Consider the following 27,806-nt stretch of genomic DNA (forward strand, 5'->3'; position numbering starts at 1 on the left):
CCCTTCCCTCCCACACTTTCCCACATTAACATCTTTCATTAGTGTGGTACATTTGTTAACAATTGATGAACATATATTGAGGCATTACTACTAACCATGAATTATAGAGTTTACATTATAATTTACACACTGCCCCACACAATTTTATAGGTTATGACAAAATGTATAATGGCCTGTATCCATCACTGCAATACCATGCAGGACAATTCCAATGTCCCCAAAATGTCCCATGTTACACTTATTCTTCCCTTTACCTCCCCTCAGAATCTCTGGTGGTCACTGCCTTTAGATCAATTATAAAAGTTCTTCCATTGTTAGACTAATAATAAACCTAGAATAGAATAGAATAGTAACATCTACTTTAGTCCATTGTTCCTCCCCAATCTTGAGGCTTTGGGGATGGTGATGCTCACTGTTTCTAATTGAGAGGGGCCTAGATCCTATGGGGCAGATGAATGGAACTACTTACTAGCAATTGGAGACACTCTCTGTTCCTTTGGATGAGCATTGTCCATCATCATCTCCTTGTTAGTTGTCCTGGGTAAGACCAATGAAATGAAGAGTAGATGCTGCAATGCTATGGAGATTCAGCATCTAAACAAAACAAAGATTTAATTTGTTGGACATATATTTAACAAGTATAGTGCTAATTATAGGTTCAAATAAATGGGACAGAAGAGCCACATATAGGGAAACTATAAATGAGTCTAACTCTGTTACATTGCAAGGTATAAATTCCAAAGTAAGGCCCACTCACAGGGTGCCAAATTCCTGAGCTTGTCTACCCTGCATATAGTGTCTAGATGTCTCTAGAGAGTCCTCAGGACCCCCCACAGTTTGAGGCACTATAATTTCTGTGACTTTTCTGTAACCTAAATCTTCTTTGAAAATAAAATGAAAAAAGAAATAGACCCTGGGGAAATATACAAAAGAAATTGCCATAGTAGCTACAATATAACAGATCTCACAGGGATGAAAGACACAATGCATAAAAATGTTTTAAGGAGTGTGCCCAGTAAGGAGAGCCGCCCAGCACAAAAGAAAGTGCAGCCTGCCTAAGAATGGCACCGCCCACATGGAGAGCTGCAACAAAAACAAACACAGATTCCCATGCCACTGATAACAACAGAAGTGGACAAAGAAGAAGATGCAGCAAATAGACACAGAGAACAGACAACCAGGGTGGGGGAAAAGGGGAGAGAAATAAATAAATCTTAAAAAATTTTTTTAAAATTTTATTTCAATCTTTTAAAATTTTTGTATTTTATTTGTTATTTTTCAAGTTATTATTGTTATTTCTTTTATTATTAATTTTATTTGGTTATTTTGTTTTCTTTGTTTCTGGAAGGTTTTGGATCACAGAAGGGCCATAAATGTGTCAGGGGAGGGAGTATCACTGGTGTGGTAATTTGATGATGGGGGGATATGTGGGGTAGGCTATACCTGAGGCATGCCTCTAAGGCATATGAATATGTTCAAGTGTTCATGCGATGTTATTTCAGTGGGTAAAGACCCACACAAAAAATAATATTGAATTCCCATCCCTGGGAGTCCTGCTACATTCTCTAAGAGAAGGGCAAGAATCCTCTGAGTACATGGGTGGTGCCTAGTGAAGGAAGGCACATCATTATGCCAGACTCTTGATAATGATGATTGTACTTATAAATCTTTTCTTGTCAATTGAAACTTTGCCTTTTATTATATGTTACCTAAGAGTTACCTCCTGAAAATCTCCTTGTTGCTCAAATGTGGCCTCTCTCTAAGCCAAACTCAGCATAAAAATGCACTACATTCCCCCTTGCATGGGACATGAATCCCATGGATGAGCCTCCCTGGCACTAAGAGATTATTACCAAGTACCAACTAGCAATGTATCTGGAAAAAGACCTTGACCCAAAGGAGGAAATATTAAATACCAGTGAGTTTTTATCATAAGAGACTTCAAAGTGAGTTAGGGGATCATTCCAGACATTATGCTTATGCTTGCCTCAGCAAGATCTCAGGAGATTCATAAGTAAGTAACTGCTGTGGATCACTCAGTCTCCAAAAGACCACATGATATGTGCTTCAGAGTTGCCCCACCATGTGATGAGGAAGCTGTTTTATTTATCCATCAATTCTATTCATCTTTGTTTGAGAGCTGTTATTGTGGGTATTAGCACTTCCAGTCTGCCCAAGGCAGACTAAATCTGCTCCCTAACTTTGAAAGCCCTCAGGCTGATGCAAGTGTTTGCAAAAGGCAACCATTCACTTTAACAGAAACTATGTGTGCTAAACTATATGTTCTGATACTGCCAGATCCTATGACACCCCAATGTCTAGTCTCATCAATTCCTAATTCAAAGCTGAAGTCTAGCCCAGATTCCATCTTGTACCTAATACTTGCCATACCTGTTCCAAAAGACATTTATTGTAAGTCCAGTCCTGCTATAAACTGGTTGCCATTTGTCATTTTAAGAGGTCCTCTTCTTATGCTGAGAAAGATGTTAGCAAGTGTCCTTCAACCACTATACTCACTGGAGGTGAAAATTACAAAAATAAAGAACTAGTGGTGAACAGAACACAGAGGGTTAGTAGTGAAGGTATATGAAAATTATTTGATGCCCCAAAGGAAAAGGGAGTTATTGAAAAGACAGTACAACATATTTCCTCTCTTTCTCCATTCCTCCCCTACCCATGATAATCGATTTGGTAGTTAATAAAATTCTGAATTCTTATCAGTCTAACTATCTGGATATGACTGCATTTCAAATGTTGGTACACATACCAACCATCTAAGAATTTTTTTTAATTACCAGTGGTGACAGAGAAACAAATGAACTGAATTTCAATAAAAATGTTTGTTTTTTATCTTTAAAATTGCAATTCAGGGGACACAGATGTGGGTAGTGACCTAAATTGTGTTCTCAGTTGGAGTAGTTAAGTGAGAGTATTTAACTAGAAAAAGAGGAAAAAGGAGGAGGAGGACTTTTAGAAATAAGTTTGATTTCCCAGAAAGAGAGGCATTTGCTGTAAGTTTTAAAGTTTTGCTAAGGATGGTGGTTTCAGGGTGGCATAAGGGCATTTCTGTGTGCACAACCTTCTGACTCCATTCTAAGTCTAATAGCCTAAATTGCTTCATTTTGTTTTATTTCCTTTCATACCAGACATATCTTCTAGGGAATTTGATTCAAGTGTCCCTGCATGAGGTCAAAACTCTCCATTTCTAACAGGTGTCTACAGATAATTTTGACTCGAGTGGACCCTAAACCATATTTCAGGAAAAACATGATATATTTAATTTATATTTTCATTTTGATTCCTAAAGAAATAAACAGCTTTTTTCTCTACTGTGATCAAAGAAATTTTATGAATTACATTACTTTCACTAAGACATTAAAATAACAGCAGAAGATGGGTGGAGGATGGGGTTGCCAATATCCTTGGAGAGTTCTGTATCTTTTGTGGTTGGAATGATGGTGAGGAGTCCTGGTATGTAATTGAGGTCCCTTATCTTACAAGAAAAATGGACCTCAGAAACCTGATAACAGTGTTTAGCCATCAGAGACAAGGAGGCAGAAAAATATCATTAGTGGTGGATATTATTGGTGGTATCAAATACCCCAAAAAGACATTCAAGTCTTGTATTTTTATATAAACACTCCCCCCTTTCTCTCTTCCCCAGTCACAGGAACTGTTAATCTGCTTTCTAACCCTGTGGATTTACTATTTCTAGTCATCTCTTATAAGTGATATCATATACTTTTTTTAATCTTTATATATTCCCCAAGTTTTTTAGTTTGTAACTGTATCACTCCACACTCTGCCTCCATCTTCACATGGCTGTATTCCCACTGTGTGAAATTCCTTCTTCATATAAAAGCGCCAGCCATATTGGATTTAGGGTCCACTTAATTCAGTATGACCACATCTTAACTAATCAAATCAGCAAAGAGAATATTTCCAAATAAGGTTACATTCTTCAGATCCAGGTGGGCATGTATTTAGGGGGAACACTATTCAATCAAGTACAGATCTTTGTATCTTAATTATCATAATGTCAATGTCATCTTTAAGTCTTGTTCTTTTATGTTCGGTGGACAGAGAAAGGGATATTGAGTGCTCTGTTTTCTATATTTATTATAGCATATCATAGAAGAAGTTTAAGATTACAGAAATCTAAAATATAATATAGAGATTTCTGATGTATAATATAGAATTTCTTAGTAAAATGACCTAAGAGAATAGATCTAAAGGAATATTAAAATAGTTTATGTTGCCATGTATTAAAATATGTAAAGATCATAGATTATACATCAATAATACATACATGAATCTCAAATATGACTCTTGAGTCATGCTCTTGTATTAATAAATACTGGTGCAAAGTACTTCTGCTTCTCCACTCCTGATGTTATCTAACACGTAACAGAAGCCGCACATGGGTAACATTCTTGGTTTCTCTTATGACCTCACTTGTGCTTTCCCAGGTGACAAGGAGAAATTTACCAAATAAATGAATTTTGCATAAGATACTGACCATGTACAGCCCAATCTCATATATTGTTTTGCTTTCATTTTCCGCTCCTAAGGCAAGCATGTATTGTGCTTTGCTTCTACATTCCTTAAGTTTTATAGAAGCAGGCATCTTCAGATATGGGCAACATTCTCCATTGTCAATTCCATTATAACGCTTTGCTCCTCAACAGCTAAATCCTATGATGAATTTAATGATTCAGAAGTTGACAGAGAAGGAGAAGAAAGGTGAATTCGAGGACCTCTTCAAATTCCAGTAAGAAATTCTTCAAGTCATATTTCCCTCAGTTGTAAAACTGTGATAATAGCATTTCACTCATTCCTTTTGAAAATTAAATTCCGTATGTACACAGATTAATAAAATATTACATAGGGTAACTTTTAAAATAATTTGTAACTAACTTTAATAACTATTTAGAACATAACATATTTAAGTTTATGGAAGTCTTGTAATATGGGTTTAACCAAATCAAATAAAACCTCAGGTGGAAAAAATATATACAAAACAGAGTTCATCACAATGTAATAAAAATTGATCTAGGTCTGAGTCATCCAATATTGATTTGTATTTTGAGGAAAAATGAGTCTGCATATGTTTAGGATACAAAATAATAACCCACCTTGAAGGATGAGCTTACTTATTTTAAATAATATTATAAAAATAATATCTTGTTTTGGATAACTGACTTAACCTTTAGAGCATTTTGGTTTTATCAGGCAGTAAGGTAAATTTACTGAATTGATAAACAGTTGGTTCCTTTTCTTAGCAATGGAATATTAGGGAAAAATAAACTAATAGGAAGAGATGTATGATTTTTGTCACTTAAAATTACTTTTTATTTGATGAAAGGATTGGTGTGGAAGAGGTAAGACTGCATCCTCTAACAATTAAAAAGGTAGAAATGTCTCCTTTCTGGAGATATTATATATTACTACATTTTACTCCTGACAACACGAATGACTATCCAAACAGGATCATACAAATATATAAATATAATTATTTTAATGTTGCATAATGTTTTGTATATGGATGGGTTAAAATATTATCCAATGATTTCTCTACTGATGGCAATTCAGCATATTTCTACATTTTTGCTACTAAAATAAAACTATATTAGGCATTCATGGTAAAATTTTTTAGATATACATTATTTTAAAATATCAATATTATTATATAAAGAATATTAATCAAATTATTTGGTCAAAAGTCATGTCTATTTTTTATTTAAATGTGCTTGGCCAGATTACTTTCTAAAATGTTTATAACATTATATAAATTCCTCTTTACCAGTGTTTGTTTCTTTTTGAAATTTCTACTACTTAAAATTATTCATATATTCAGTATATATTTATCTTGCCATATAATTATATATATAATTTTAATTTCCTTTCTCCATTATTACCAGTGAAACTGAGCATCTTTCATGTTTATAAATCATTTGAGTTTTTAAAATTTCAGTTACTGGTTTGTATGCATTTGCCAAATTTCACCTGATTACTACTGACTTTGCTTTGTGTTTTTCCAAAAAGTTAATTGTAACCTTTGTAGTCCTTAAGTTTTCAGTGAGTAACTTGTAAATGTTATATAACTTCAGTTTATTTTAATTCCCTAACCTGGTAATCTCTAACTTTATATCTATTGTGGATACATTTTCATTAGACAAATTTACTCAAATTCAAAGATTATGTACCTATAACTATTCCTATGACTCTAAAACTATCTATCTATCTATCTATCTATCTATCTATCTATCTATCTATCTATCTATCTATCTTTCTATCTGTCTATCTATCTACCTACCTGTATATCTATCTATCTTTTCCCTTAGAGTACCCTGAAATCTATGAGGATAAAGACTAAGTTGCTGTTATTTTCTCTGTTGGTCTAGACTGATAGGAAAGCTCTGTTTTATGAGATCTTTCAAGAACTTTGGCCCCTTCCTTCCTTTTGCTGTGTCATATCCAGGAGCTTGGCTCTCATTTCTGTATTTAAAGGTGATCACTGCTGCTGCATTGACATTGTAGACCATGGGGATGTGTACAGATAGAAGCTCCTGGGCAAGCAGCCTGTCTTTAATTTGCAGATATCCTGAAAATCGACCACATCATATTTGCTCATGTCAATTAACCTAAATATAGTCACATCACCACCCTGAAATATTTTGTGCTACACACTCAAATAATATTATGGAGTTTCTAAGACTAACACAGAAATGCACAGAATGGATACTGTAGTATAATTAGCACATTTTCCCAGACGTTACCTTCAATTTTACATGTAGTTGTCCCTTTAGAGTTTAGGCCCACCTTTTTTATAACCCCCAAATTCTTTACTTATATTTAGTATTATTACTCTAAGTACATTAAGCAACCACTATTTCTTTAGATTTAACTACATGTTTATGAAATTCTTTGTTCAGCCTATCTCTTCCACACCACTCCTTTTTTGTTTAGTTTATTGAAGTATATCACTTATACTAAACATACATAAACAATAAGTGTATAGTAATACTTTCGAACTTACAAAACAAACAAATAGAACATCATACAGGACTCTCACCCTACCACCAATACCATGCATTGTTGTTAAACATTTTTAACTAATGATTAAAGAGCATTGTCAAAATATTACCACTAACCAAACTATTTCCCCCCAACCCACCCTATTATTATTATCTTTTTATCATCTATGTATAAACACACATAAACAGTACATGTATATAAAAGTCGTAAACTTAGAAAGCAAACATGCATAACTTCACACAGGGTCCCATGCATCAACACTCCACCAACACCTTGCATTGTTGTGAGACGTTTGTTACAAATTATGAAAGAATACTGTTAAAATCTTACTACAAATTATAGTCCTTATCTTACATTTGGTGTGTTTTCCCCTCAACCCACCCTATTATTTTTTTTATGACAGAAGTTGTAAACTTATAAAACAATCATGCACATATGCAGAATTCCCAAACAACATCCTTCTATCAACACACCACACTGTGGTAGAACATTTGTTACAGATAAGATAATATCATCTGATTGTTACTATATTCATATTGTACATTTGGCATATATTTTCCATACTGCCCCATTATCAACACACTACATCTTTGGCATAGATGCAAGAATATTATATTATTACTGCTAACCACAGTCAATATGTCACTCCAGTTGCATTTTTCCCATGCTTCTCTATGTTCCCACCATCTTACAATAGTGATGTACATTTTTTCTAGGTAACAAAGGACACTCTTGCATCTGTACCATCAACCACAATTCTCATCCACCTCTTGGTTTAGCGTGCTATTCAGTTCCTAGATTATTCTCTAGCATTCTGTAAATTGGCATTTACATACTTAGACTACCATTTTCAAACACATACCCATTTATAAACTAGATGTTACTCAATATATGTGTTACCATTCACTCTAAACATTTCCACACTTTTAAGTAAAGCTAACTAAAACGTCTACATACTTGAAAAATCAGTAGTCCATCTCAGTCTTCCTCTTATCTCCTTTTAGAATCCACCACTTACCACCAGGTCTTAAAGCTATTTTCCTGTAATTTCTTCTAGAAGCTTTATGGTTCTTGCTTTGATTTTTAGGTTTTTCATCCATTTTGGGTTAAGTTTTGGATAAGGTGTGAGATAGGGATAGGGGTCCTCTTTCCCTCTTTTGGCTGTGGATATCCAGTTCTTTCAACATCATTTGTTGAATGGACTGTCCTGCCCAAGCTGTGTGATTTGACAGGCTAGTCAAAAATCACTTGAACATACATGTGAGGGTCTGTTTCTGAATCATCAGTTTGGTTCTGTTGGTCTATGTGCCTACCTTTATGTCAGTACCATGCTGTTTTTACCACTATAGTCAGGTAATATGATTTAAAGTCTGGAGATGAAAGTTTGCTTTTCCTTTTTAAATGTTTCTGGCTATTCAGGCACCCTTACCCTTCTTAATAAATTTGATAATCTTGTTTTCAATTAAAAAAAATCCTGGTTTAATTTTTTTCAGGATTGCATTGAATCTGTATATCAATTTGAGTAGAATTGTCATCTTAATGATATTTTGTCTTTCAATCCATGACCATGGAATGTTTTACTTATTTAGGGGTTTTTTATTCTTTTTAACATTGAATTGCAGTTTTCTGAATACAAGTGATTTAAATAGTTGTTTAAATTTAATCCTATTGGAGTTTTGTTTGTCATATTATATTTTAACCATTCTTTTGATACTTCGCTACTTTTATTGATATAATCTTCATTTCCAGGCTGTCTTCCAGACCTCTTTCTCCTATCTTTGCTTTCAGGCTCTAGTACACCCTTTAGTATTTCATGAAAATCTGGTCTCTTGGTTAGAAAATCTCTCAGTTTCTGTTTATCTATGAATACGCTAAACTTGCCCTCATTTTTGAAAGACTGTCTTGCTGGATATAAGATTCTTGGTGGGAAGTTTTTATCTTATAATAACTTAAGTATATCATATCACTGTCTTCTTGCCTCCATGGTTTCTGGTGAGAAATCGCACTTACTCTGACTGGGTATCCCTTATATGATATGCATCACTTTTCTCTTGCTGTTCTTAGGATTCTTTGTCTTGGCATTTGATATTCTGATTAGTATGTGTCTCGGAGTTGGTCTATTTGGATTTTTTTTAGATGGGAATATGTTGTTTTTCTTTGACATGGATATCCATGTCATTCAATAGGGTTGGGAAATTTTCTACAACTATTTCTTCAGATATTATTTCTGCCCCTTTTCTCTTCTCTTCTCCCTCTGGGACATCCATGGCACATATGTTTGCATGTTTTTTGCTGTCATTTAGTTCCTTGAGATCTTGTTCAATTTTTTCCATTCTTTTCTTCATTTGTTCTTTTGTATGTTCACTTTCAGAGACCATTTCTTCAAGCTCACCAATTCTTTCTTCTGCCTCCTTAAACTGATATTATATGATCAAATGATTTTTAAATTTCATTTATTGTGACTTCATTCCCATAAGATCTGCTATTTTCCTACATATGCTTTCAAATTCTTCTTTGTGCTCATCCAATATCCTACTAATATCCTTAACCTCTTCGGCCATCTCATTTAATTTATTAAGGAGATTTGTTTGAACATCTATGATCAGTCGTCTCAACTCCTTTATGTCATCTGGAGGCTTATCTTGTTCCTTAACTGGGCCATATCTTCCTGTTATTTGTTGTGGATTATAATTTTTTTGTTGATGTCTTGGCATCTGGTTTACTAGCATATTTATTCTGGGTGCTTTTTTTCCCTTTAGTTTAGGGCTTCCTGCCCTTCCTCCTTTGCTGGTTGTGTGGTAGAAGTCAAGGTTGTAGTTGATGCTGTAAGCTGTGGAGGCTTAAGCTGCTCTCATTGCCTCAGGTACCAATGAAGCTCCTCCTAACTTCTTCCTTTGCTTGGGGTATTGACAGAGTGACAGCTGGTGGAATAATGCAAGTCATGCAGGCCTAGACTGTAGTTGTCCAGAGAGACTGATGAAGCTTCACACCTCTTTCTCCCCTCCCTGGGGCAGGGATGGTGCTGCAGGTGAGGGCAGCAATCTATGCAGTGTGCATACAACATGACCACAATTGCCCCAGTAGACTTCCGATTATTCAGTGTGTACCAGCCAAATGTGCAGTTACCTGGGTAGGCTGGTGTAGGGCTTCCCAGGCTCCTCCCTGCCAGAGATGGGTCTGAAGCCTAGGCTAGGGATGCAGGCTGAACTGGGTGAAAGAAACCGGTTCCTACCACGATTTCCGGGCAGCCTGGCTTCCCCTCATGCAGGTGGTGGAGTCAAAATGTCAGCTGCTGGCATCTTTTTGACCTGGACAGGTTTAAACTTTAACTAATCTTAGAGTTATACTGTAGCTGGTCAAATTTACTAATCAGTAGCTAAAATCAGTGGCCAACCATCTCTTCCCTGATTTGGGGAAATGGAGCTTCAAATTCCAGCTCCATTTCCTAGAGCATCCTGCACAGCCAAAGTAGTATAATCACTGGCCTTAATGGCTTGGCTGATATTTCCTGGAGAGGCTGGGGCAGGTTCCCCCAACTTCCTCCCTATCAGAGGTGGGGCTGGGGCCAAGGCTAGAGCTGCAATCTGACCTAGATGGAAAGAAGATGGTCCCCACCAGCACTGTGATTTTCAGTCCACCCAACTTCCCCTCCTCCCAAGAGCAGAATTAAGATGGTAGCTACTAGCTTCTTCCTGACTTGGACAGGCTCAAACTTTACCTGTTCTCAGGATTTTACTTTAACCTGTTGAATCTACTCATCAATAGCTGAAGTTGGTTCCCAACCATCTCTTTGTCCTCCATTTTTGGGAAGTGGAATTTTCAGTTCCAGCTGCAGAACAGCTCCCAAGGTGGCTTGTGCCTTGGGAGGATGGACACTGGTCTCTGATGTGTGGCGCTCTCTACTTACGAGTCTTCTCTGCAGATGGGCAGTCTCTTCCTTCCATTCATTCAAGGATATTGCAGGATGTTCTTCTGGTCTACTGGAGCCCCCAAACAGGTGCTTCAGCTAGCTCCAGAGAGCTGGTGTTTACTAACTGCTCTGTAGCAAGAGCTCATTCTAGGAGTGTCTTACTTTGCCACCATCTTGATGGTTGTCTCTGTAAGACCCAAATCCCTTTTTTACTTTAATTTCCTTATTTCTGAAGCACATCTTTAGACTGCTTTGTAAATCTCTTTTGGTTATAAATTGTTTTATAATTTTTAAATTTATTTTTTAGGAATATATTTTTTCTTCACTATTGAATGACATAGGAAGGCATAAATGGGTAGGCTGAAAATTATTCTCTTTCAGTATCTTTGTATTTTGTTTTCATTTATTGCTGTTGGCAAGTGTGGTCTAGCTTTTTTTTTTTCTTTACAGGAATTTCTGGCTCTATTCTCTGTTGCCTGTAATAACTTTACCTTACCTAAACCATTTTTGGGGGCACTACAAAATCCCTAAAAGTGGATTCAGTCTTTCTCAGGCTCCCTGAAACTGAGCATTTCTATTCATCCCTAATTTCAGAAAATCATCTATCCTGGACTCTACTGTTGAGAAATAAAAAGCATAACCTTGCAGAAAAATATCTAATGAGCCACTCCTGCCCCTTGCTTCTGTAAATCAGCCCGTGAGAGCATGACCCTGCACCTGCCTTCTGCTTCTGTAACCCCTCTTGCAAATTTTCACCTAGCAACATGATAGCCAATGAGCGAGAATCATGCTAGTCCCACATAAAATACTATATAAACCTATGAAAACTGATAAATGGGGCTCAGAATTTGGAGACTGACTCTCCTCTGGGCCCACATGTAATAAACCTGTTCTTCTGCTTCTCTGAGTGCCACTTGGGTTTTTCTGCTGCTCAGAACTCCTGGCTTTGCTGTAACACAACCTTTTTTTAAACCTCTCTTTTATATATTCCAACTTTTTAATTTCTGGGTGCCTCATTTAAATTATTTCCTCAGGTCTATCCTCTTTTCACTAATCCTCTCTTTAAATTAATTTAAACACGTTCATTTTAAATATCAATCTACTACCTATAAATATACAAAGAACCTACTTGTGGAAATTCTATTTCATTATTTTCCAAATCTTTCTATGCTTTTGTCATAATGCTCCTTTTAAATGTTTATCAAGATCCTCTTTTTCTGAATTAAATACATAATACCTTGATTTTGTTGAATATGTCTAAAATACATTAACTTGAGAGGGCTGGGAATGAATTGCTATTCTGTTGATTGAATTGACTGATTCTAATTCATTGTGGATTAATTTCTCATAAATTTTATAGTTTGAGTTTGTTTCTTTATTTCTAGAGCTACATTACTAGTGTTTATTGTTAGTAGTTTGATAAGATTGAGTTTCTCTACAGCAGGGGTTCTTAACAAGGGTCCCTGAGCTCAAATTGAAATTCAAAAAACATTATTCTTGTGAGTCCATGTTGGTATGGGTGTGATATATTTGTTCAATAATGCACAGTATAGTGTGAACTTAGTAAGGGTCCATGGTTTCCACCTAACTGGCAGAGGAGTCCATGGAACAAAAAAAGATTAAGAACCTCTCCTCTATGATATCTTTTGTTTTCTCGATTCTACTAGATAGAGAGATGTTATCAGTCCAAGATTACTGGTTGTATCATATTCTAACTCTGGAGATCTTGAACCAAAGACATAGTATGAATGTAATACCCCAATTCTGCTTAACTGTAGCCTCTTGTTAGAAAATTTTCAATGAGGTGTTTTCCCCCCTTCCCAGATCTTAGGCTGAGCATTGAGCAGGGGAAACAAAAATCTTTGTAATTACCCTATGGTGGCAGCAAATGTTTGGTCTTCTCTAGATGTTTCTATCTAACTACTTTTTCCATACAGATCCAAAGCCTCATCTGCTGATTCTCTGCTCACATGAAATCTCGGATCCCTCATTATTGACACAGGAAGTAGCATATTATCTCACATTTAGTGTCTACTTCTTAATACCTTATTTTTTTAAATTGGTTGTCAATATATTTCTTTTTTTATTATAAACTCAACTGTGCATTTATAAAGGAGACAGGCAATATTTAAATCCATAATCCATACTTTTTTGTTTGTTTGCTTTTGTTTTTGCTTTTTGCACACAGCTTTAATCTTATTTAAACTGCCATATTGCCAGAAGAAATTAAAATTGACTTTTGGAATACATTTGAGACTGAAATAATTCTTTGTATTCTGTCTGTGGGCACAGCAAATGTATGCTTGACTTTCCATAGGTATTTATATCCAATGCTAATGCTCTCCATTAAGACTTACCTATGGGTCAATAAAGTACAGACCCTGCTCCTATAAGAGGAGTGAAAGAATAACACTAGAAGAGGAAAGGCAGTGAACCTTGGAATGCTACTCTTGTTGGGCACACTATTTGTCTGTGAAAGACCTATGCAAAAGGAGTTTATCTACATTGTATCCTTTTCTTAAAAAAGAAACTGAAGGATAAATCAGGCTCTAAATAAAAACTGTACAATGGCTCCAGAGATGTCTCAAATGGAGCTTCAGGAAAGCATTGTATCCTTTTCCCTGTTCAGTACAGTGATTATGTAAAAATTAACTTCTTATTGCAAATAAACATGCAATGATGTATTATAAAAATAAATTCTTTATTTGTAAAATTAGCTCAAGAATGACTTAAAAAGAATCTCTTGGCTTTCAAATTCTAGGACATACAAAGTTGAGTATATTGTGTGAAGAATAAGAAATTAGTTTTTGCAGTTATAATATGTAGGTAATTTACTAACAAATCTATCCATTTGTAATATACGATTTTGCCAGAGCACAACTACAGTGTTATTTATGAAGAGTTAATATGCAAAATGGTAATTTGTGATTTAAATTATCACCTAGGAACACTAAGCTACAATCTAATGGTTTTCAGTAACATTTATTTCCACAATAATTGATTACAGGATTATATTTCCTTCATATAGTTGAAAACATTATAAATTTATATTGTTATAAATAATTTATCTTTCGTACTGGTTCTTTTGGTATATTAAATATTCTATACTATGCATGCATTGCATCTATTATTTTCATGTTAAAATAACTTATCTAATTTACATCTTAAGTACCATAATATATTCTTAAAAATTCAAGCAGTGCATTAATGTAACTTTAATGGTAAATATCTATATTATTTACTCTTAAGTTTATAGAGGAGAAAACATTAAATGTATTCAGGTTATACAGATACAGATATCTGGAAGCTTAAATAAAAAGCAAATCCTTTAAAATTATTAGCACACAATTGCTATTATATCTTCTCTTGAACTGGATTTCTTTAAAATACTATTTTTTAATTTCAATATTTTGATAATGATTTTTATTAAACTCTGTTTTAAATTTAATCTGCAGTATATACACTAAGTACACAACCCTATCCTGTTTTTAAATTATCTGTGTTACAGAATATTTAGGAAATTTCCATGAAATCATTTTTACTCTGTTTTACATTAAGAATATAATTTCTAAAGTTAGTTTCTAATTTGGCTAATTTTAAATTAATGCTGCACTTTAGTATACAACTCAACATCATTACAATATATATAACTTTTTCACCTTCAACTATTGTTTATTAAAATAAATACTGCTTTTATTTATTTTGGTAATATAACAATTCATTTAAATATTTCAGTCTAAGTATTTTTCCTTATCCTCTACTTTGTTACATCAGTAAGTATTGCATTATTTTTTTAATTCAATCAGTGTCCTGCTTTATTTCTTTTTTCTTTGTAGATTTAGATATATGAATCAGAAGAAAGGGTCCTTTTAAGATGTTTCCATAGGATTTATTTAATAATATAAAATGATGGGATAACATACATTTGATGTATTTTTTTTTGGTAGAAATGAAAATGAAATGTAAATAGTTATGAATTAGGTGTATGATAAAAAGTCCTAAGTAATATATATGCGTAATTATATAAATGAAAAAGATATTAAATGATAACTCGATATCTTATAAAATGAGAATATACCTCCTTATTAGGTGTCAATAGACATCCCCAAATTAAAACAAAATGGTAATAAAATACCCTAGGTTCTATGATATCAATGCAATAAAGCTCATTAAAATATTAAGATATTAAAATATAACCACCTGAAAAAATAACAAAAATTAAATTGGCTTAAGTGGAAAATCTAAATTTCAATTAAAGAAACTTTAATAGTATAATACTAGAGAAACCCCGTATAGCTTAAATATTAAGGCATTGTACTGAACCTTAGAATGTTAGAAAAATTCAATGTAACCCAACAGGGGGCATAGCAGAGCTAACCAGATTTAGTTCCACCAGCAATGTAGAATTATATGCTGCCTCATTTTACTGGCACCAGTCATTATCTGTACCTTCACATTCACACCACCCCATCCTTTTCACCACAAGATTGCCAAAGCCCAGATGCCATGCATATTTTAAGACTAAGTTTTCCAGACCATTCTTAGAAATGTCATCCTGAAAATTAACTTTCTTTGTTTCAACAGATATAAAAACTCTAAAAAAAAATCCTTAAGAGGAGGCTGAGCTGAGATTGTACATCTTCGCTCTTCTGCTGACAAGTAAAGCCTCTCTTCCTTCACAGCCTAGTTTCATTGTCTGTCTGTTCTGTCCCACTGAACAAACAAACCCAGTAGAGCCTGCCTCTTCCATTCTTCAATTTGCCACCCAACTTGGGGCGGGCATACTTGTGAGAACTCTGTCGCTCAGGGGACTAGCAACATTGATAAGGTAAGACATTCCTGAACACCAGCTGCGGCACTACCACTGGAGTGCTTTACTCCAAGAGTTGGAGAGGAATCTCTTGCCTCGTGCAAAGCAATAGGCTGTGAAGGTAAACAGGTTTTGGAGTGTGTGTTGTGGGTGTGTGTTTGTATTATTCTCATTATCCTCAACCGCACATTAGGTCCTGCCAAAACTGTAAGTGGCCTTTTGCCATGCTTGGTATTTTAGGTTTGGTTTTGTGAAATAGAGAAGGGAGCAGTGTCTAACATAGGGAAGTGTTGCTGAGCTTGGTTGTCTAGGTCTTGTTTTCTGTGTTTGTTCAACTAGAGTGAGAAGCAACCAGTTTGGAAGTAAAGGGAAAAAGCAACCAACTGAATTGCATCATTAAATTCAGAACAATTTGGGTATGAGCTATGATTAAAAAGAGAATGATCCACCTTTGTAAGGAAGTGTGAACTCAATATGCATTAAAAGGTAAGCAGAAATGACCAGCAGAAGGACCTTTAGAGTATAATACTAATTTGTATTTAGACCTATAGTGTAAAAATTTAAGTAAATGAGATGAAATTCCTTACATCCAATGCTTTATGGCATTAGCACAAAATGAGGAAATGGAAAGAAAATGTTTTGGATGTGTTGCATTGCCAATTAGTCAAGCCAAGGTTCCCAGTACACTAAACAGAAAACAGTGACTTCTCACCCTAATTATCTAAGGGATTAGATAATCAACCCATCTGTATAAAAGCTGGAGTTAAATAATGGTAAAGCAAAGAGAATAGAAACCAGAAAAAAACCCTCCCAGACTCTAACTTGACTAATGATAACTTAGATAATCTATTATTGTTTCAAATAATTTGAGAATCCAGAATGCCACTGGTCCTATACTTCCCCACATCCATATGTTGTGGATGAAAACAGATTTAAATTGTCATTAGATCCCCCAGATAAACCCAGAGTAAAATAATTTTAGTCAGGGTGCCTCTACCTGCAAGTAACCACAGTAGTAAATGATGAAGGACAGCATAGGGGTAATTTGTATGTATATAGTCTGTTCTCAATATTGGTTATATGTAACTAGAAATATCGAGTACCTAGTTACAGAGAGGACCCCAGAGAAATGGAAAATCTTTTTAAGCCTGTATTTGGAATACGTAATTCGAATTGGGCATATATTCAGTCTTTACTGAATATTCTTTTAAACTCAGAGGAAAAGGGAATTGTATTAGAAAAAACTCAAAATCGTGCTGATATTTTTGGCAATAGCAACCCTAACAATCCCATTCATGTACCTGAAAGTTAGGCAGTTTCAATAACTGATCCTAATTGGAACCAGAACGAACAGGAGATTGAACAAAACTGGATCATTTCAAATCATGAATAATTTGGGGGCTTAGAAATGGGATCCCCAAGCAAAACAATTTGAGCAAAATTCAGGAAATTGTCTAAAAGCTGGAGGAAAATCCATCCATATCCTTGAGAAACTTCTCAAGGCATAGAGTTATTTCAATGACTTAGGCCCAGAAGATCTTGTTAACTGGCAAAATGTTATTCACTCTTTTATTTGTCAGAGTGCTCCTGATAGTCTTCACAAATTCCAAAAAGTTGGAGGGCTAAGACTGTCAATTTCAGCCCTGGTGGACTTTGCTTTTGATATATTTCATAACCAAGGAGTGGCCCAAGGTAAACATCAGAAGAAAATAATCACATATAAGGCTAACTTAAATGCTAATATTTAAGAACAGTCCTGAGCAAAATCCTCCAGCAACAGAGGGAACCAATGAAAGTTAACATACGGTTCCTAGCAGTGTATGCCTATGACCCCCCAGCAGGCTTGCTGGGCTTGACAGAAAGCAATGAGAAATTTAGAGTGCCTGAAGAAATAAAACAGCAGGTGCCCGCTAAGGTATAGCCTACAGGTGGGCCTCCAGGATGGGAAAGAGATGCACAAGAAGTAAAGGTTTGGACTCTCACTCTCCATTTAAGGTGAAACTGGCACTGCTTTCATCCCTGCAGTTTTAAAGATGTTTCCGACTTGCTGGGTATTGATTGGCCATTCTTCTTATAGACCTCAAACTGAAGGTTAAAGAAACATCTAGCAAAAATAAGCCTAGAGACACAACTAAAATGGAATAAAGTCCTATTAATTGCACTCTGGAGAATAAGAGTTGCACCTCGAAGGGGGTTAGGTTTAAGTCCTTATCAAACGACATATAGAAGGCCATTTCTAAAGGTTGAATATTCTGACAATATGACCCTAGCTCTGAATCAGCTACTGTGCAATATGTAAAATCCCTGGGAGCTACACTGGCTGAGATAAATAATCATGCGTCTAACTATCTTAAAATCCCCACATATACTCCTTTACACAATTATCAACTTGGAGATGGGGTGTGGCTGCAAACTTGAAAGACCAACATCCCCTGGTATAACTAAACCCAAAGTGGGCTTTGGGTTGGACCATACCTAATGTTACTTATCACTCATTCTTCTCTTAAGTTTCAGGGCATCAAACCTTGCATACATCATACCAGAATCAAGGTGCAAATGTTCCTGCATGGTGGTGCCCTACCAGTCAGCCAAAAAGCAGCTGTTGCTATTGATCCTCCAAAGATCCAGTATATAAGTATACTGTGAACCATTAAAAGGACTCAAATTCTTGTTTAATAGAACTGCATAAGTAAGTTTACTATTATTATTTTTTACGTTCTTGTCTAAAGTTAGTATGAGTAGTATTCTCATATTTAACTTTTATCTCCCAAATCCTGTAAACAAGATGATAATCTATTCCTTCAGTGGGCATAAAAATCACTCTAGCTTTTGGATTTGTAGACAATTACCTATCTCTACTGCATCTGGCCAGCCTTGGTAGATATATCTACTATGAGGAATGGAGTGGCAAGCCTTGAAGTCCTTAATAAAAAATGGAAACTAGACAAAGGACACTAAATGATAGCTACCAAAGCATTGCTCTAATGAACATAGAAATGACTTTAATATGACTGTTCTCCAAAACCAAATGACCCTGGATATCTAAATGTCTCTCATGGAGAAACGTGTGCTATAGTTAAAACAGAATGTTGTATCTATATCCTTGATGATTCAGGTAATGTTTCATCTCTTTTAGACCATATGGATAATCAGATTCAAGCCTTGTCTGCTCCTACCATTAGCTTTAGTTTCAATGATTTGTTCAGTTGGTAACCAGGAATTGGTTCCTGGTTAAGAATCTTCCTACAAACAGGGCTTGTAGTTTTTTCTAATAATAAGTCTAACCTTTTGCTTCTTAAATATATCTCCTCCCTGGGATATTGAATATTAATGCAAATAATTATGAAACCTTTTTCCATTTTCAGAAGTTTCAGAATACTTTCATCCTCTGAAACAAATATCCATCCCTCTCAGCCGAATAAGCATTATCTGTGCATCATAAGTCAATGTTTCCATTAAACTGTAACTACTACACACCATCTCAGCAGGAAGTAGTTACTTGGAACAATGCCCAAATTCTAAAGGCTAGAAATGTATATATTTAATCAGGTGCAAGTTGTAGTACTATAGAAATCCAGGATGGCTTAAACATTAAGGCATTGTACTGAAACTTAAAATGTTAGAAAAATTCAGTGTAATTCTTCCTCACCTGACAGGAGACATGCAGAGCTCACAGATTTAGTTCTACCAAAAATGTATAACTATGAGCTTCCTCATCTTTACTGGCATTCTGTCTGTGATTTCACATGAATATCATGCCCCATCCTTATCATCCCAAGTTTACCCAACCCCAGGTATCATAAATATTTTTAATACTTTTTAAAATTTATTATTTTTTAAATTCTTTACATTACATAAATGTAAATAAAAAATGTAGGGGATTCCCATATGTTCCACTCCCTACCCCTCCCACACTTTCTCTCATTAGCAACATCTTTCATTAGTGTGGTATGTTTGTTACAATTGATGAACACATATTGGAACATTGCCACTAATTACAGATTATAGTTTGCACTATAGTTTACACTCTGTCACATGCAATTTTGTTAAATTATGACAAAATATATTATGGCCTGTATCCTTCATTGCAACTTCATTCAGGAAAACTCCAGTGTACCAAAAATGCCTTCATATTACACCTGTTTTTCCATCTCCCTCACTTCAGAACCTCTGCTGGCCACTGCTTCTACATCAATGTTAACAATTCTTGCATTGCTAAAAATCACAAGTCTACAATAGAATACCAGTAAGTCTACACTAGTCCGTCACTCATTCCCCAATCCTGAGAATTCTGGGATAGTAACAACTACAGTCCCTCTAATTGAGAAGGGGGTTAGATCCCATGGGGCAGATGGATGGTACTGTTTCGTTTGCAATTGTAGACTCTCTCTGTTCCTTGGAATGGGCGTTGTCCATCACCATCTCCTTGTTAGTAGTCCTGGGAGAGTCCAATGAAATGGAGAGAAGGTGTTGCAAATCTGTTGAGATTCAGGGCCCAGCTGTCATATGGTTGATTGGCACAAAGATTTAAGTCTCTTGGACATATATCTATCAAGTCTAGTACTAACTATAGGTTCAAATGAAGGGGTTGAAGAGCCATGCATAGGGAAACCACAAATTAGTCCAACTCTGTCACACTGGAAAGCGTAAATTCCAAAGTAGGATCCACTGGCAGTGTGCCAAACTCCTGAGCTGTCTTCCCTGCCTATAGTGTCTGAATATCTCTAGAGTTGCTGGAGACTTGTTATTTGAGGCAATTTTATTTGTGACAGTCGATGAGATCCTGCTGAGATGTGCAAAATCATAACCTCTGGAAAGACCTTCTGTGGTTCAAACCCTGGGCCTCTTTGACCTGTGTGGAGCTGGCCCATGTGCAGTGTTGATGCACGCAAGGAGTGCCGTGCTACGTAGGGGTGTCCCTGTGTAGAGGAGCCCCATGTGCAAGGAATGCGCCCTGTAAGGAGAGCCGCCCAGAGCGAAAGAAAGTGCAGCCTGCCAAGGAATGGCACCGCACACACGGAGAGCTGACACAACAGACAACCGGGGGGGGGGGGGGGGGATAAATAAATAAATAAATCTTTTAAAAAAAACAAAACCTCATTTGTCTTTTCCTTTTCTCCTTTTGGTCAAGGTCTTTTTCCAAGTGCATTGCTAGTTAGTACTTGGTAATAATTCCTCAATGCATGGGAGTCCCATCCCGGGGAGTCATGTCCCTTGCTGGTGGGAAAGAAATGCATTTATATGTTGAGTTTGGCTTAGAGAGAGGCCATATTTGAGCAACAAGGAAGTCCTCAGGAGGTAACTCTTAGGCAACATATAAGAGTAGGCTAAATTTCAATATGAAAAGAAAAGGTTTGTAAGTATAGTCATCAATATCAAGGACCTGATGCAATGGTTCATACTCATTTTAGCAGTTTGATATGGTTATAAATTCCAAAAATAGATATTGGATTGTGTTTGTAATCTGGTCTGTACCTGGGCATGATTGGGTCATGATTAAAGCTTTGATTGGGCCACATCATTAGGGCACTGAGTCCCCACCCCTCGGTGGGTGGGGGCTCACAGATAAAAGGTATGGCAGAGGACAGAGTTGAAGGTTTTTGATGTTGGAGTTTTGATATTGGAGTTTGATGCTGAAGCCTTAAGCTGGAGCTGCAGAAAGTAAGCTCACAAAGGAAAGAGAAGCAAGTCCCAAGAAGGGTGAAATTCAGGAAGCCTGAACCCTTGCAGACTTTGGGAGCCATCTTGCTCCAACACGTGAAAACAGATTTTGGTGAGGGAAGTAATTTATGCTTTATGGCCTGGTAGCTGTACGCTCCTACCCCAAATAAAAACCCTTTATAAAAGCCAACAAATTTCTGGTATTTTGCATCAGCACCCCTTTGACTGACTAATACACTCCTTTATCAGGAGCTACTCCTGCATTTGGGAGATACTTGCTGACCCATTAGAGAATCTGCCAGAGCTCCCTAGTATGGGAATTTGATATTCTTTCAGTTATTGTGTGGATCTCCACCCACTGGTACAATGCCCCATGAGCACTTGAATATATGCATATGCCTTAGTGATATGCCCCAGGTAAACCTCCTCCCATGCATACCCCATCACTTATACCCTGCACTAATGATCCTCTCTGCCACATTTGTGACCCTTCTGTGATCCAAACCTTCAAAAATGAAACCCACAAAATAACCTAATAAAATTAATAAAAGAATGAAATACAGAAAAAAAATTTTTTAATGAAATAATAAAAAAATAATTTGACATTGTCTTTCATCACTTTAAGATCTGTTGTTTGGTTTGTGTGGTGACATTAACTTCCATGTATTCCCCTACTGTCTTAATTTTTAAAATTTATCTTCAAAGAGGCTGTAGGTTACAGAAAAATCAGGTACAGAATATAGGGGATTCCCATATACCCTACATCCTCCCCCTTTTACCCTTTCCCCTAATAATAACATTTTACATGTAGAAGGTACATTTTTATAATTGATGTACAAATATTGAAGCATTGCTCCTAACTGTGGTCAATAATTTATATTATGGTTTACATTTTGGACCTTACACTTTTATAAATTTTGACAAAATTTAAAATTGCCTATATCCATTATTGCAAGATCATGCAGAACAGTTCTAATGCCTTAAAAATGACCTGTTTTCCATCTATTCTATTCTTTCCTCCTCCTCCCCTTGGAACCTATGGTAACCACTGAGTGTCACTTTTTGAAGACTAAGTGTAGCTGTTTGATGTTATTGATGAAAACCAAAAAGAAATATTGGATTATATTTGTAAACTGATTTTTTTCCTCTGGGCATATTAGATTATATTGGATTCAGAGGTTTGCTAGATAAGGTAATCATGTAAACCTCTTGTGTTAGTAAGGTGTTGAGTCCCCACCCCTTGGTGGGTGGGGACTCGCAAAAAAAAGGCATGGCAAAGGACAGAGTTGAGGGTTCTTAATGTTGTAGTTTTAACGTTGGAGTTTGATGCTGGTCTTAAACTGGAGCCCCAGGGAAAGCGACAGCGCTGTTCACCTGATAGTCTACAGCTGACCTTGTGGAAGAAGCAGAGGAACTGTGCCCAAAGGAACCCAGGAAGCTTAAACCCTCACAGACATCAGCAGCCATCTCGTTCCAACACGTGAAAATAGACTTTGGTGAGGGACGTAACTTATGCTTTATGGCCTGGTATCTAAGCTCCTACCCCAAATAAATACCCTTTATAAAAACCAACCAATTTCTGATACTTTGCATCAGCAGCCCTTTGTCTGACTAATACACTAAGATTCACAATTACTTGGAATAATATCGAGGGCTTGACATATTGGCCTGTTTTCTTTTATTAGGGACTGCCTATGTTCTCAGGAGACTCTTGCCCCTTGATTTGAGAACATAGCACAACTCCCTGGATGGGAGATTAATATTTTCTTACTTATTGTATGGGTCTCCATCCACTGAAACACAATATGACAAGATAAACACTTAGACACTCCTTTGAAGCCTCCCCCAGGTGTGCCCTATTTTGTATACCTCCCTCATCTAATGCCCTACACCAATAAACGTCCCCTCTCATATTTGCCAAAAGAGCATTCCTAACATTGTAGTTTCAACCACAGACCTACAAATACCCAGTGTTCACCTGCTTCTCCCCCTGACCTCCCCCCAGTTCCAGGGATAGTCCAACCCAACCCCCACACCCTACAACCCTCATAGACTAGCACCATCATACTCAATAACATCACTGCACCACTGCCTTGTCCCTCCACTGCACCCTATATCCTTCCACATTATCATAGATTTTTCCCTTATGGGCTTTGGCTCACAACTCTCTACTCCCTTTCTTTCTCCTATACACCTATCTTCCAGAATCTAGCTCTGTCAGTCTGCCCAATTTTCTTAATTCATCATGCATATTTAAGATTAATTTTTCCAGACCCTCTTTAGGAATGTGACCCTGATAACTAATTTTCTTTGTTTCAATGAATAAGAAAGCTATAAGAAAAACCCTTAAGGGGGAGGCTAATTTGAGACTGTACGTCTCTGGTTTCTAATCAGTAAATAAAGCCTATTGTCTGTCCTTCCTAACCAAGTTCAGTGTGTCTGTATATTCTGAGCACCAAGCATACAAACCCAGCCAATGACCACTGCAGCCTCTCTTCAATCTGACACAGTAATAATAATTTTAAAAATCTATCTTCCTTGCAGTTGGGGTCCCAGAGAAAAATAAGGGAGAGAATGAGATGGAAGCAATTTCTGAAGAAATAATGGTCAATAGCATTTCAAATTTGTTGAAAGGTAACCATCAACAGATTCAGAAATCCTAACAAACTTCAAAAACAAATAAAATTACACTTAGAATCATCATGACTGTGATCAAACTCTTGAAAATGAAAGTTAATGAGAAAAATTTTAAAGCTTTAAAACAAAGGGGAGAACAATAGGAAAATGCATGACTTTTCTCCAAAAGCTATGGAAGTCAGAAGACAAAGGAATTATGTATTTAAAATGCTGAAGTAGAAAAATAAAATTACATTTTATGAAAATTGATCCTTCAAACATGAAAGTAAAATAAAGATTTTTCAAATCAACAAGCCTGATAGAAGTTATCACCAGAATTCCTACATTACAAAAATTACTAAAACATGTTTACTTAAAATCTTATATGGAAAAATGGACAGGCAAAAGGATTAAATAACTCTGGAAAGCGTAAAGATATTGTAACCCTGTAGATGCTGTGGTTGCCAATTGGCCCATTTCCTTTTGGGGCCACTCCATTGGGTCCTTGGGAAAAGCTTCTGTTTTCAATAGACCATAATTACAGACTACAGAATTTTAATTGTAAATTTAATTTTAGTTTACTTCCACTTATTAACTTATGTTTTATACCACCGCCCTAACCCACAGCAGTTGATGTGTCCCAGCTGGCTTCTTGACAGTGCCTTCGATTTAGTTTCTTTACATGTTATCTTATGTGAAATGAAACCATATACAGTGCTACTATAAACTGTAACCAATGCTCTTCAAAGAACTTCTTAGACTTATATTAATTCTTCAAAGAATCTCTTAAACTTATGTCAATCAAACTTACAACACAAAGATAAACTGTAACCTAATGCTTACTTTGGCATTTCATAAAACCTCTGAGAGCCTCTGTTTCTCTTATGTAAATTGAATGATTTACAGTCCTGTTGTCAACTGTAACCTAAAACTTCAGTTCTTGACAGTTTTCAGGCCAGTGCTTACACAATTCCAATTAACCATAACCAGTCAATCAATATCTGTCAATGTCACTATCTCTACCTGCCTTTTTAAACACCCTAAACGTTTGGGCTCAGGGAGACTGGTCTGAGGCCTTTTCTGCCTCCTCTTTCCTGTATAGTGTTCTAGAATAAAACTCTTTCTCCCTTTGAAACTCCAGTGTCATAGACAGGATTTTATGCACATCAGGGAGTTAATACAGTTCAGCAACAATATTGGTAAATAGAAAATAATATTGGCATTTAAAGAGTCAATAATCACAATGTGTTTTGGGGGTAATGTCATATATTAAAGAAATTACAATAGCAAAAAATCTGTGTTTTTTTTGTTTTGCTAATCATTATTTTTTACAATTGTATATATACTGAGAAAATTAATTTAAAGTAGGCATATTCTTTAAAGAATCATCCAGTAACAAAGTTTGTCCATTAAAATCAATGATGCTAAATGTGATAACACAATATTAATAGAAAATATAAGATGTAATAATGAAAATACCTGATAAATATGAAGCAAAAATAAAGGGGAAAAAACAAAACAAAAAAACAAACAGCAACCTCAAAGAAACCAGACAGGACAAATAGAAAACAAATAAATGGTAAACTTGAATATAACTAAATAAGTACTTGCATTAAGCATAAGCAGAATGAATACTCCAATTCTAATGGAGACCTTGTTAGATTAGATTTAAATTGAGTCATAACCTACTTAAAGAATAAATTTAAAAATGGAAATATGTGTAGGTCCTAGCAATTGCTACCTCTTGTCTGAAATGTGGAACAGCAGATGACCTGATTCTACCAGTCCCTCTTATATCTGTTCTCAAACCAGGATCTCAAGTGATTTTTTTTTTTAATCAGTTTATGCCATCCTTCTGCTCAAAACTCTGTAATGGTCAGTGTAAAAGTCCAACGTTCTTAGGAACGCCTATAAGGTAGTGATGGCAATGGCATGACTGGCAGCCAACCCACCCCCCAAAAAAAAAAAATTTTCCTTGTTTTATTTTGCAGAATATGTGAATGTAAACATTATGTGGAAAAAAAGATCTTTGCAGATATAATTAAGTTGATGATGAGCTTTTCCTGGATTTAGGGTGTCCTGATAAGAGAAAGGCAGAGGGAGACTTGGGACTCAGACACATAGGGGAGTGAAGAAGGCTATGCAAAGATGGTAGCAAAGACTGAAGTCATGCAAGCCCAGGCCTAGGAATACTAAGTGCCACCAGAACCTGGAAGAGGCAAGAAGAATTCTCTTCTAGATCCTCCAGCGTGCCCATGGTCCTGCTGACACCTTGATTTAGCATCCTGGTCTCCACAACTGCAAATGATTACAATTCTGTTATTTTAATTCACTAAGTCTGAGGTATTTGTTACAGCAGCCCTGAAAACTACTTTAGCTCTTCCTGTTCTCCCATTTCTCAAACTTCTTATTCAACTCTTTTCCTTCATTCACCTTGCTTCAGTCACACAGACCTTTTTTCTTATCATTGAATAGGCAGGTCCACAATCCGTGTTCCTGCTTTTGGACTTTTGCTCTACTATTCCCTCTGCCTGAATAGTTGTCCTCAGAATCCACTTGGCTAACTCTTATCTTCTTCAAATCTCAAAGAATTCTCGCCATCCTAAATTACTGACCATTCTCCCCACTCTGCTCAAACCTGCTCAAAAGGAAGCATTTGCCTCCTTCCAATGCACTGTATGTGTTTGTTGTTGTTTATTTTTTTTTATCATTTATTTTCTGTCCCTCTGGCTAGTATACAAGCATCATAAGAGTAGATTTTTTTTGTCATTGTTGCTAAGGTTTCGTAAAATAATACTAATGCTATGAAATAGTTGGGGTGTTATTCAAAAATGCATGAAAATTTGTCTACTCGCTGTTTAACGTTGGTGATTTTACAAATTCACAATGCATACAAAATATCCCAAAATACCCCAAATCAGAGCAACTGGTTTATTTTTAAAAAGCATTTAAAAATATATTTTATCTAAACTACTTCTATTACATTCTAGTGTTTCCATGTGGTACAGCCCAGCTCCTGGACAGCACTGATCGGGACGTCTGCAAATCTAAAAGATGTGCTCAGCACAGTGTCAGACGTAAGCTTTATTTATTGGGGCTTATAGACAGGAGGCATTTTCTCTGGTGGTGGCAGTCCAGAGAACGAAGAGAGTGCTCCACAAAGAGGTGGGAAAATGAGGGTCAATATATAAGGACTCAGAACAAAGACATTTCATATCAGTGGTTCTGCTAGGGTCACTCGACACACACAGATGCAGTCTGGTGATGTTAACTGTAGGAAGGAATTGTACATCTTGGATAAAATTACAGTCTAAGATACCATCCACACATTGTTTCCTTGTGAGGAGGTGGTTTGTTACATTTTTACTTTTTCCTGGGTCATGCAGGTGGCTGTGTACTGTGGGTTGGGTTTCCCTTAGGGAGGGGAACCGCTGGATCCCCACATCATGTGAGATAGTATGTGTGATGATTTGGAACTCTATGTATCCCGTAAGTTAATAATTTCCTGTGGATGTGAGCCTATTATAAGTGGGATATTTTGATAAGGCTACTTCATTTTAGCTGTAACCCATCTACTTCAGAATGGGTTTTAATACTATTTCTGGAAACTTTTATAAACAGAATGGAGAGAGAGAAACAGAAAGAAAGAGAGAAAGAGGGAGATGAAAACTGGAAAAGAAGAGAGAGGCTAACAGGCATGGGTATGTGAATTGCCATGTGACAGAGGAACTAAGGATTGCCTGCAGCTGCTCTTCATGAAGAAAGCATTGC

The sequence above is a fragment of the Dasypus novemcinctus genome, chromosome 2 (genome assembly GCF_030445035.2).
Source record: "Dasypus novemcinctus isolate mDasNov1 chromosome 2, mDasNov1.1.hap2, whole genome shotgun sequence".
Taxonomy (NCBI): domain Eukaryota; kingdom Metazoa; phylum Chordata; class Mammalia; order Cingulata; family Dasypodidae; genus Dasypus; species Dasypus novemcinctus.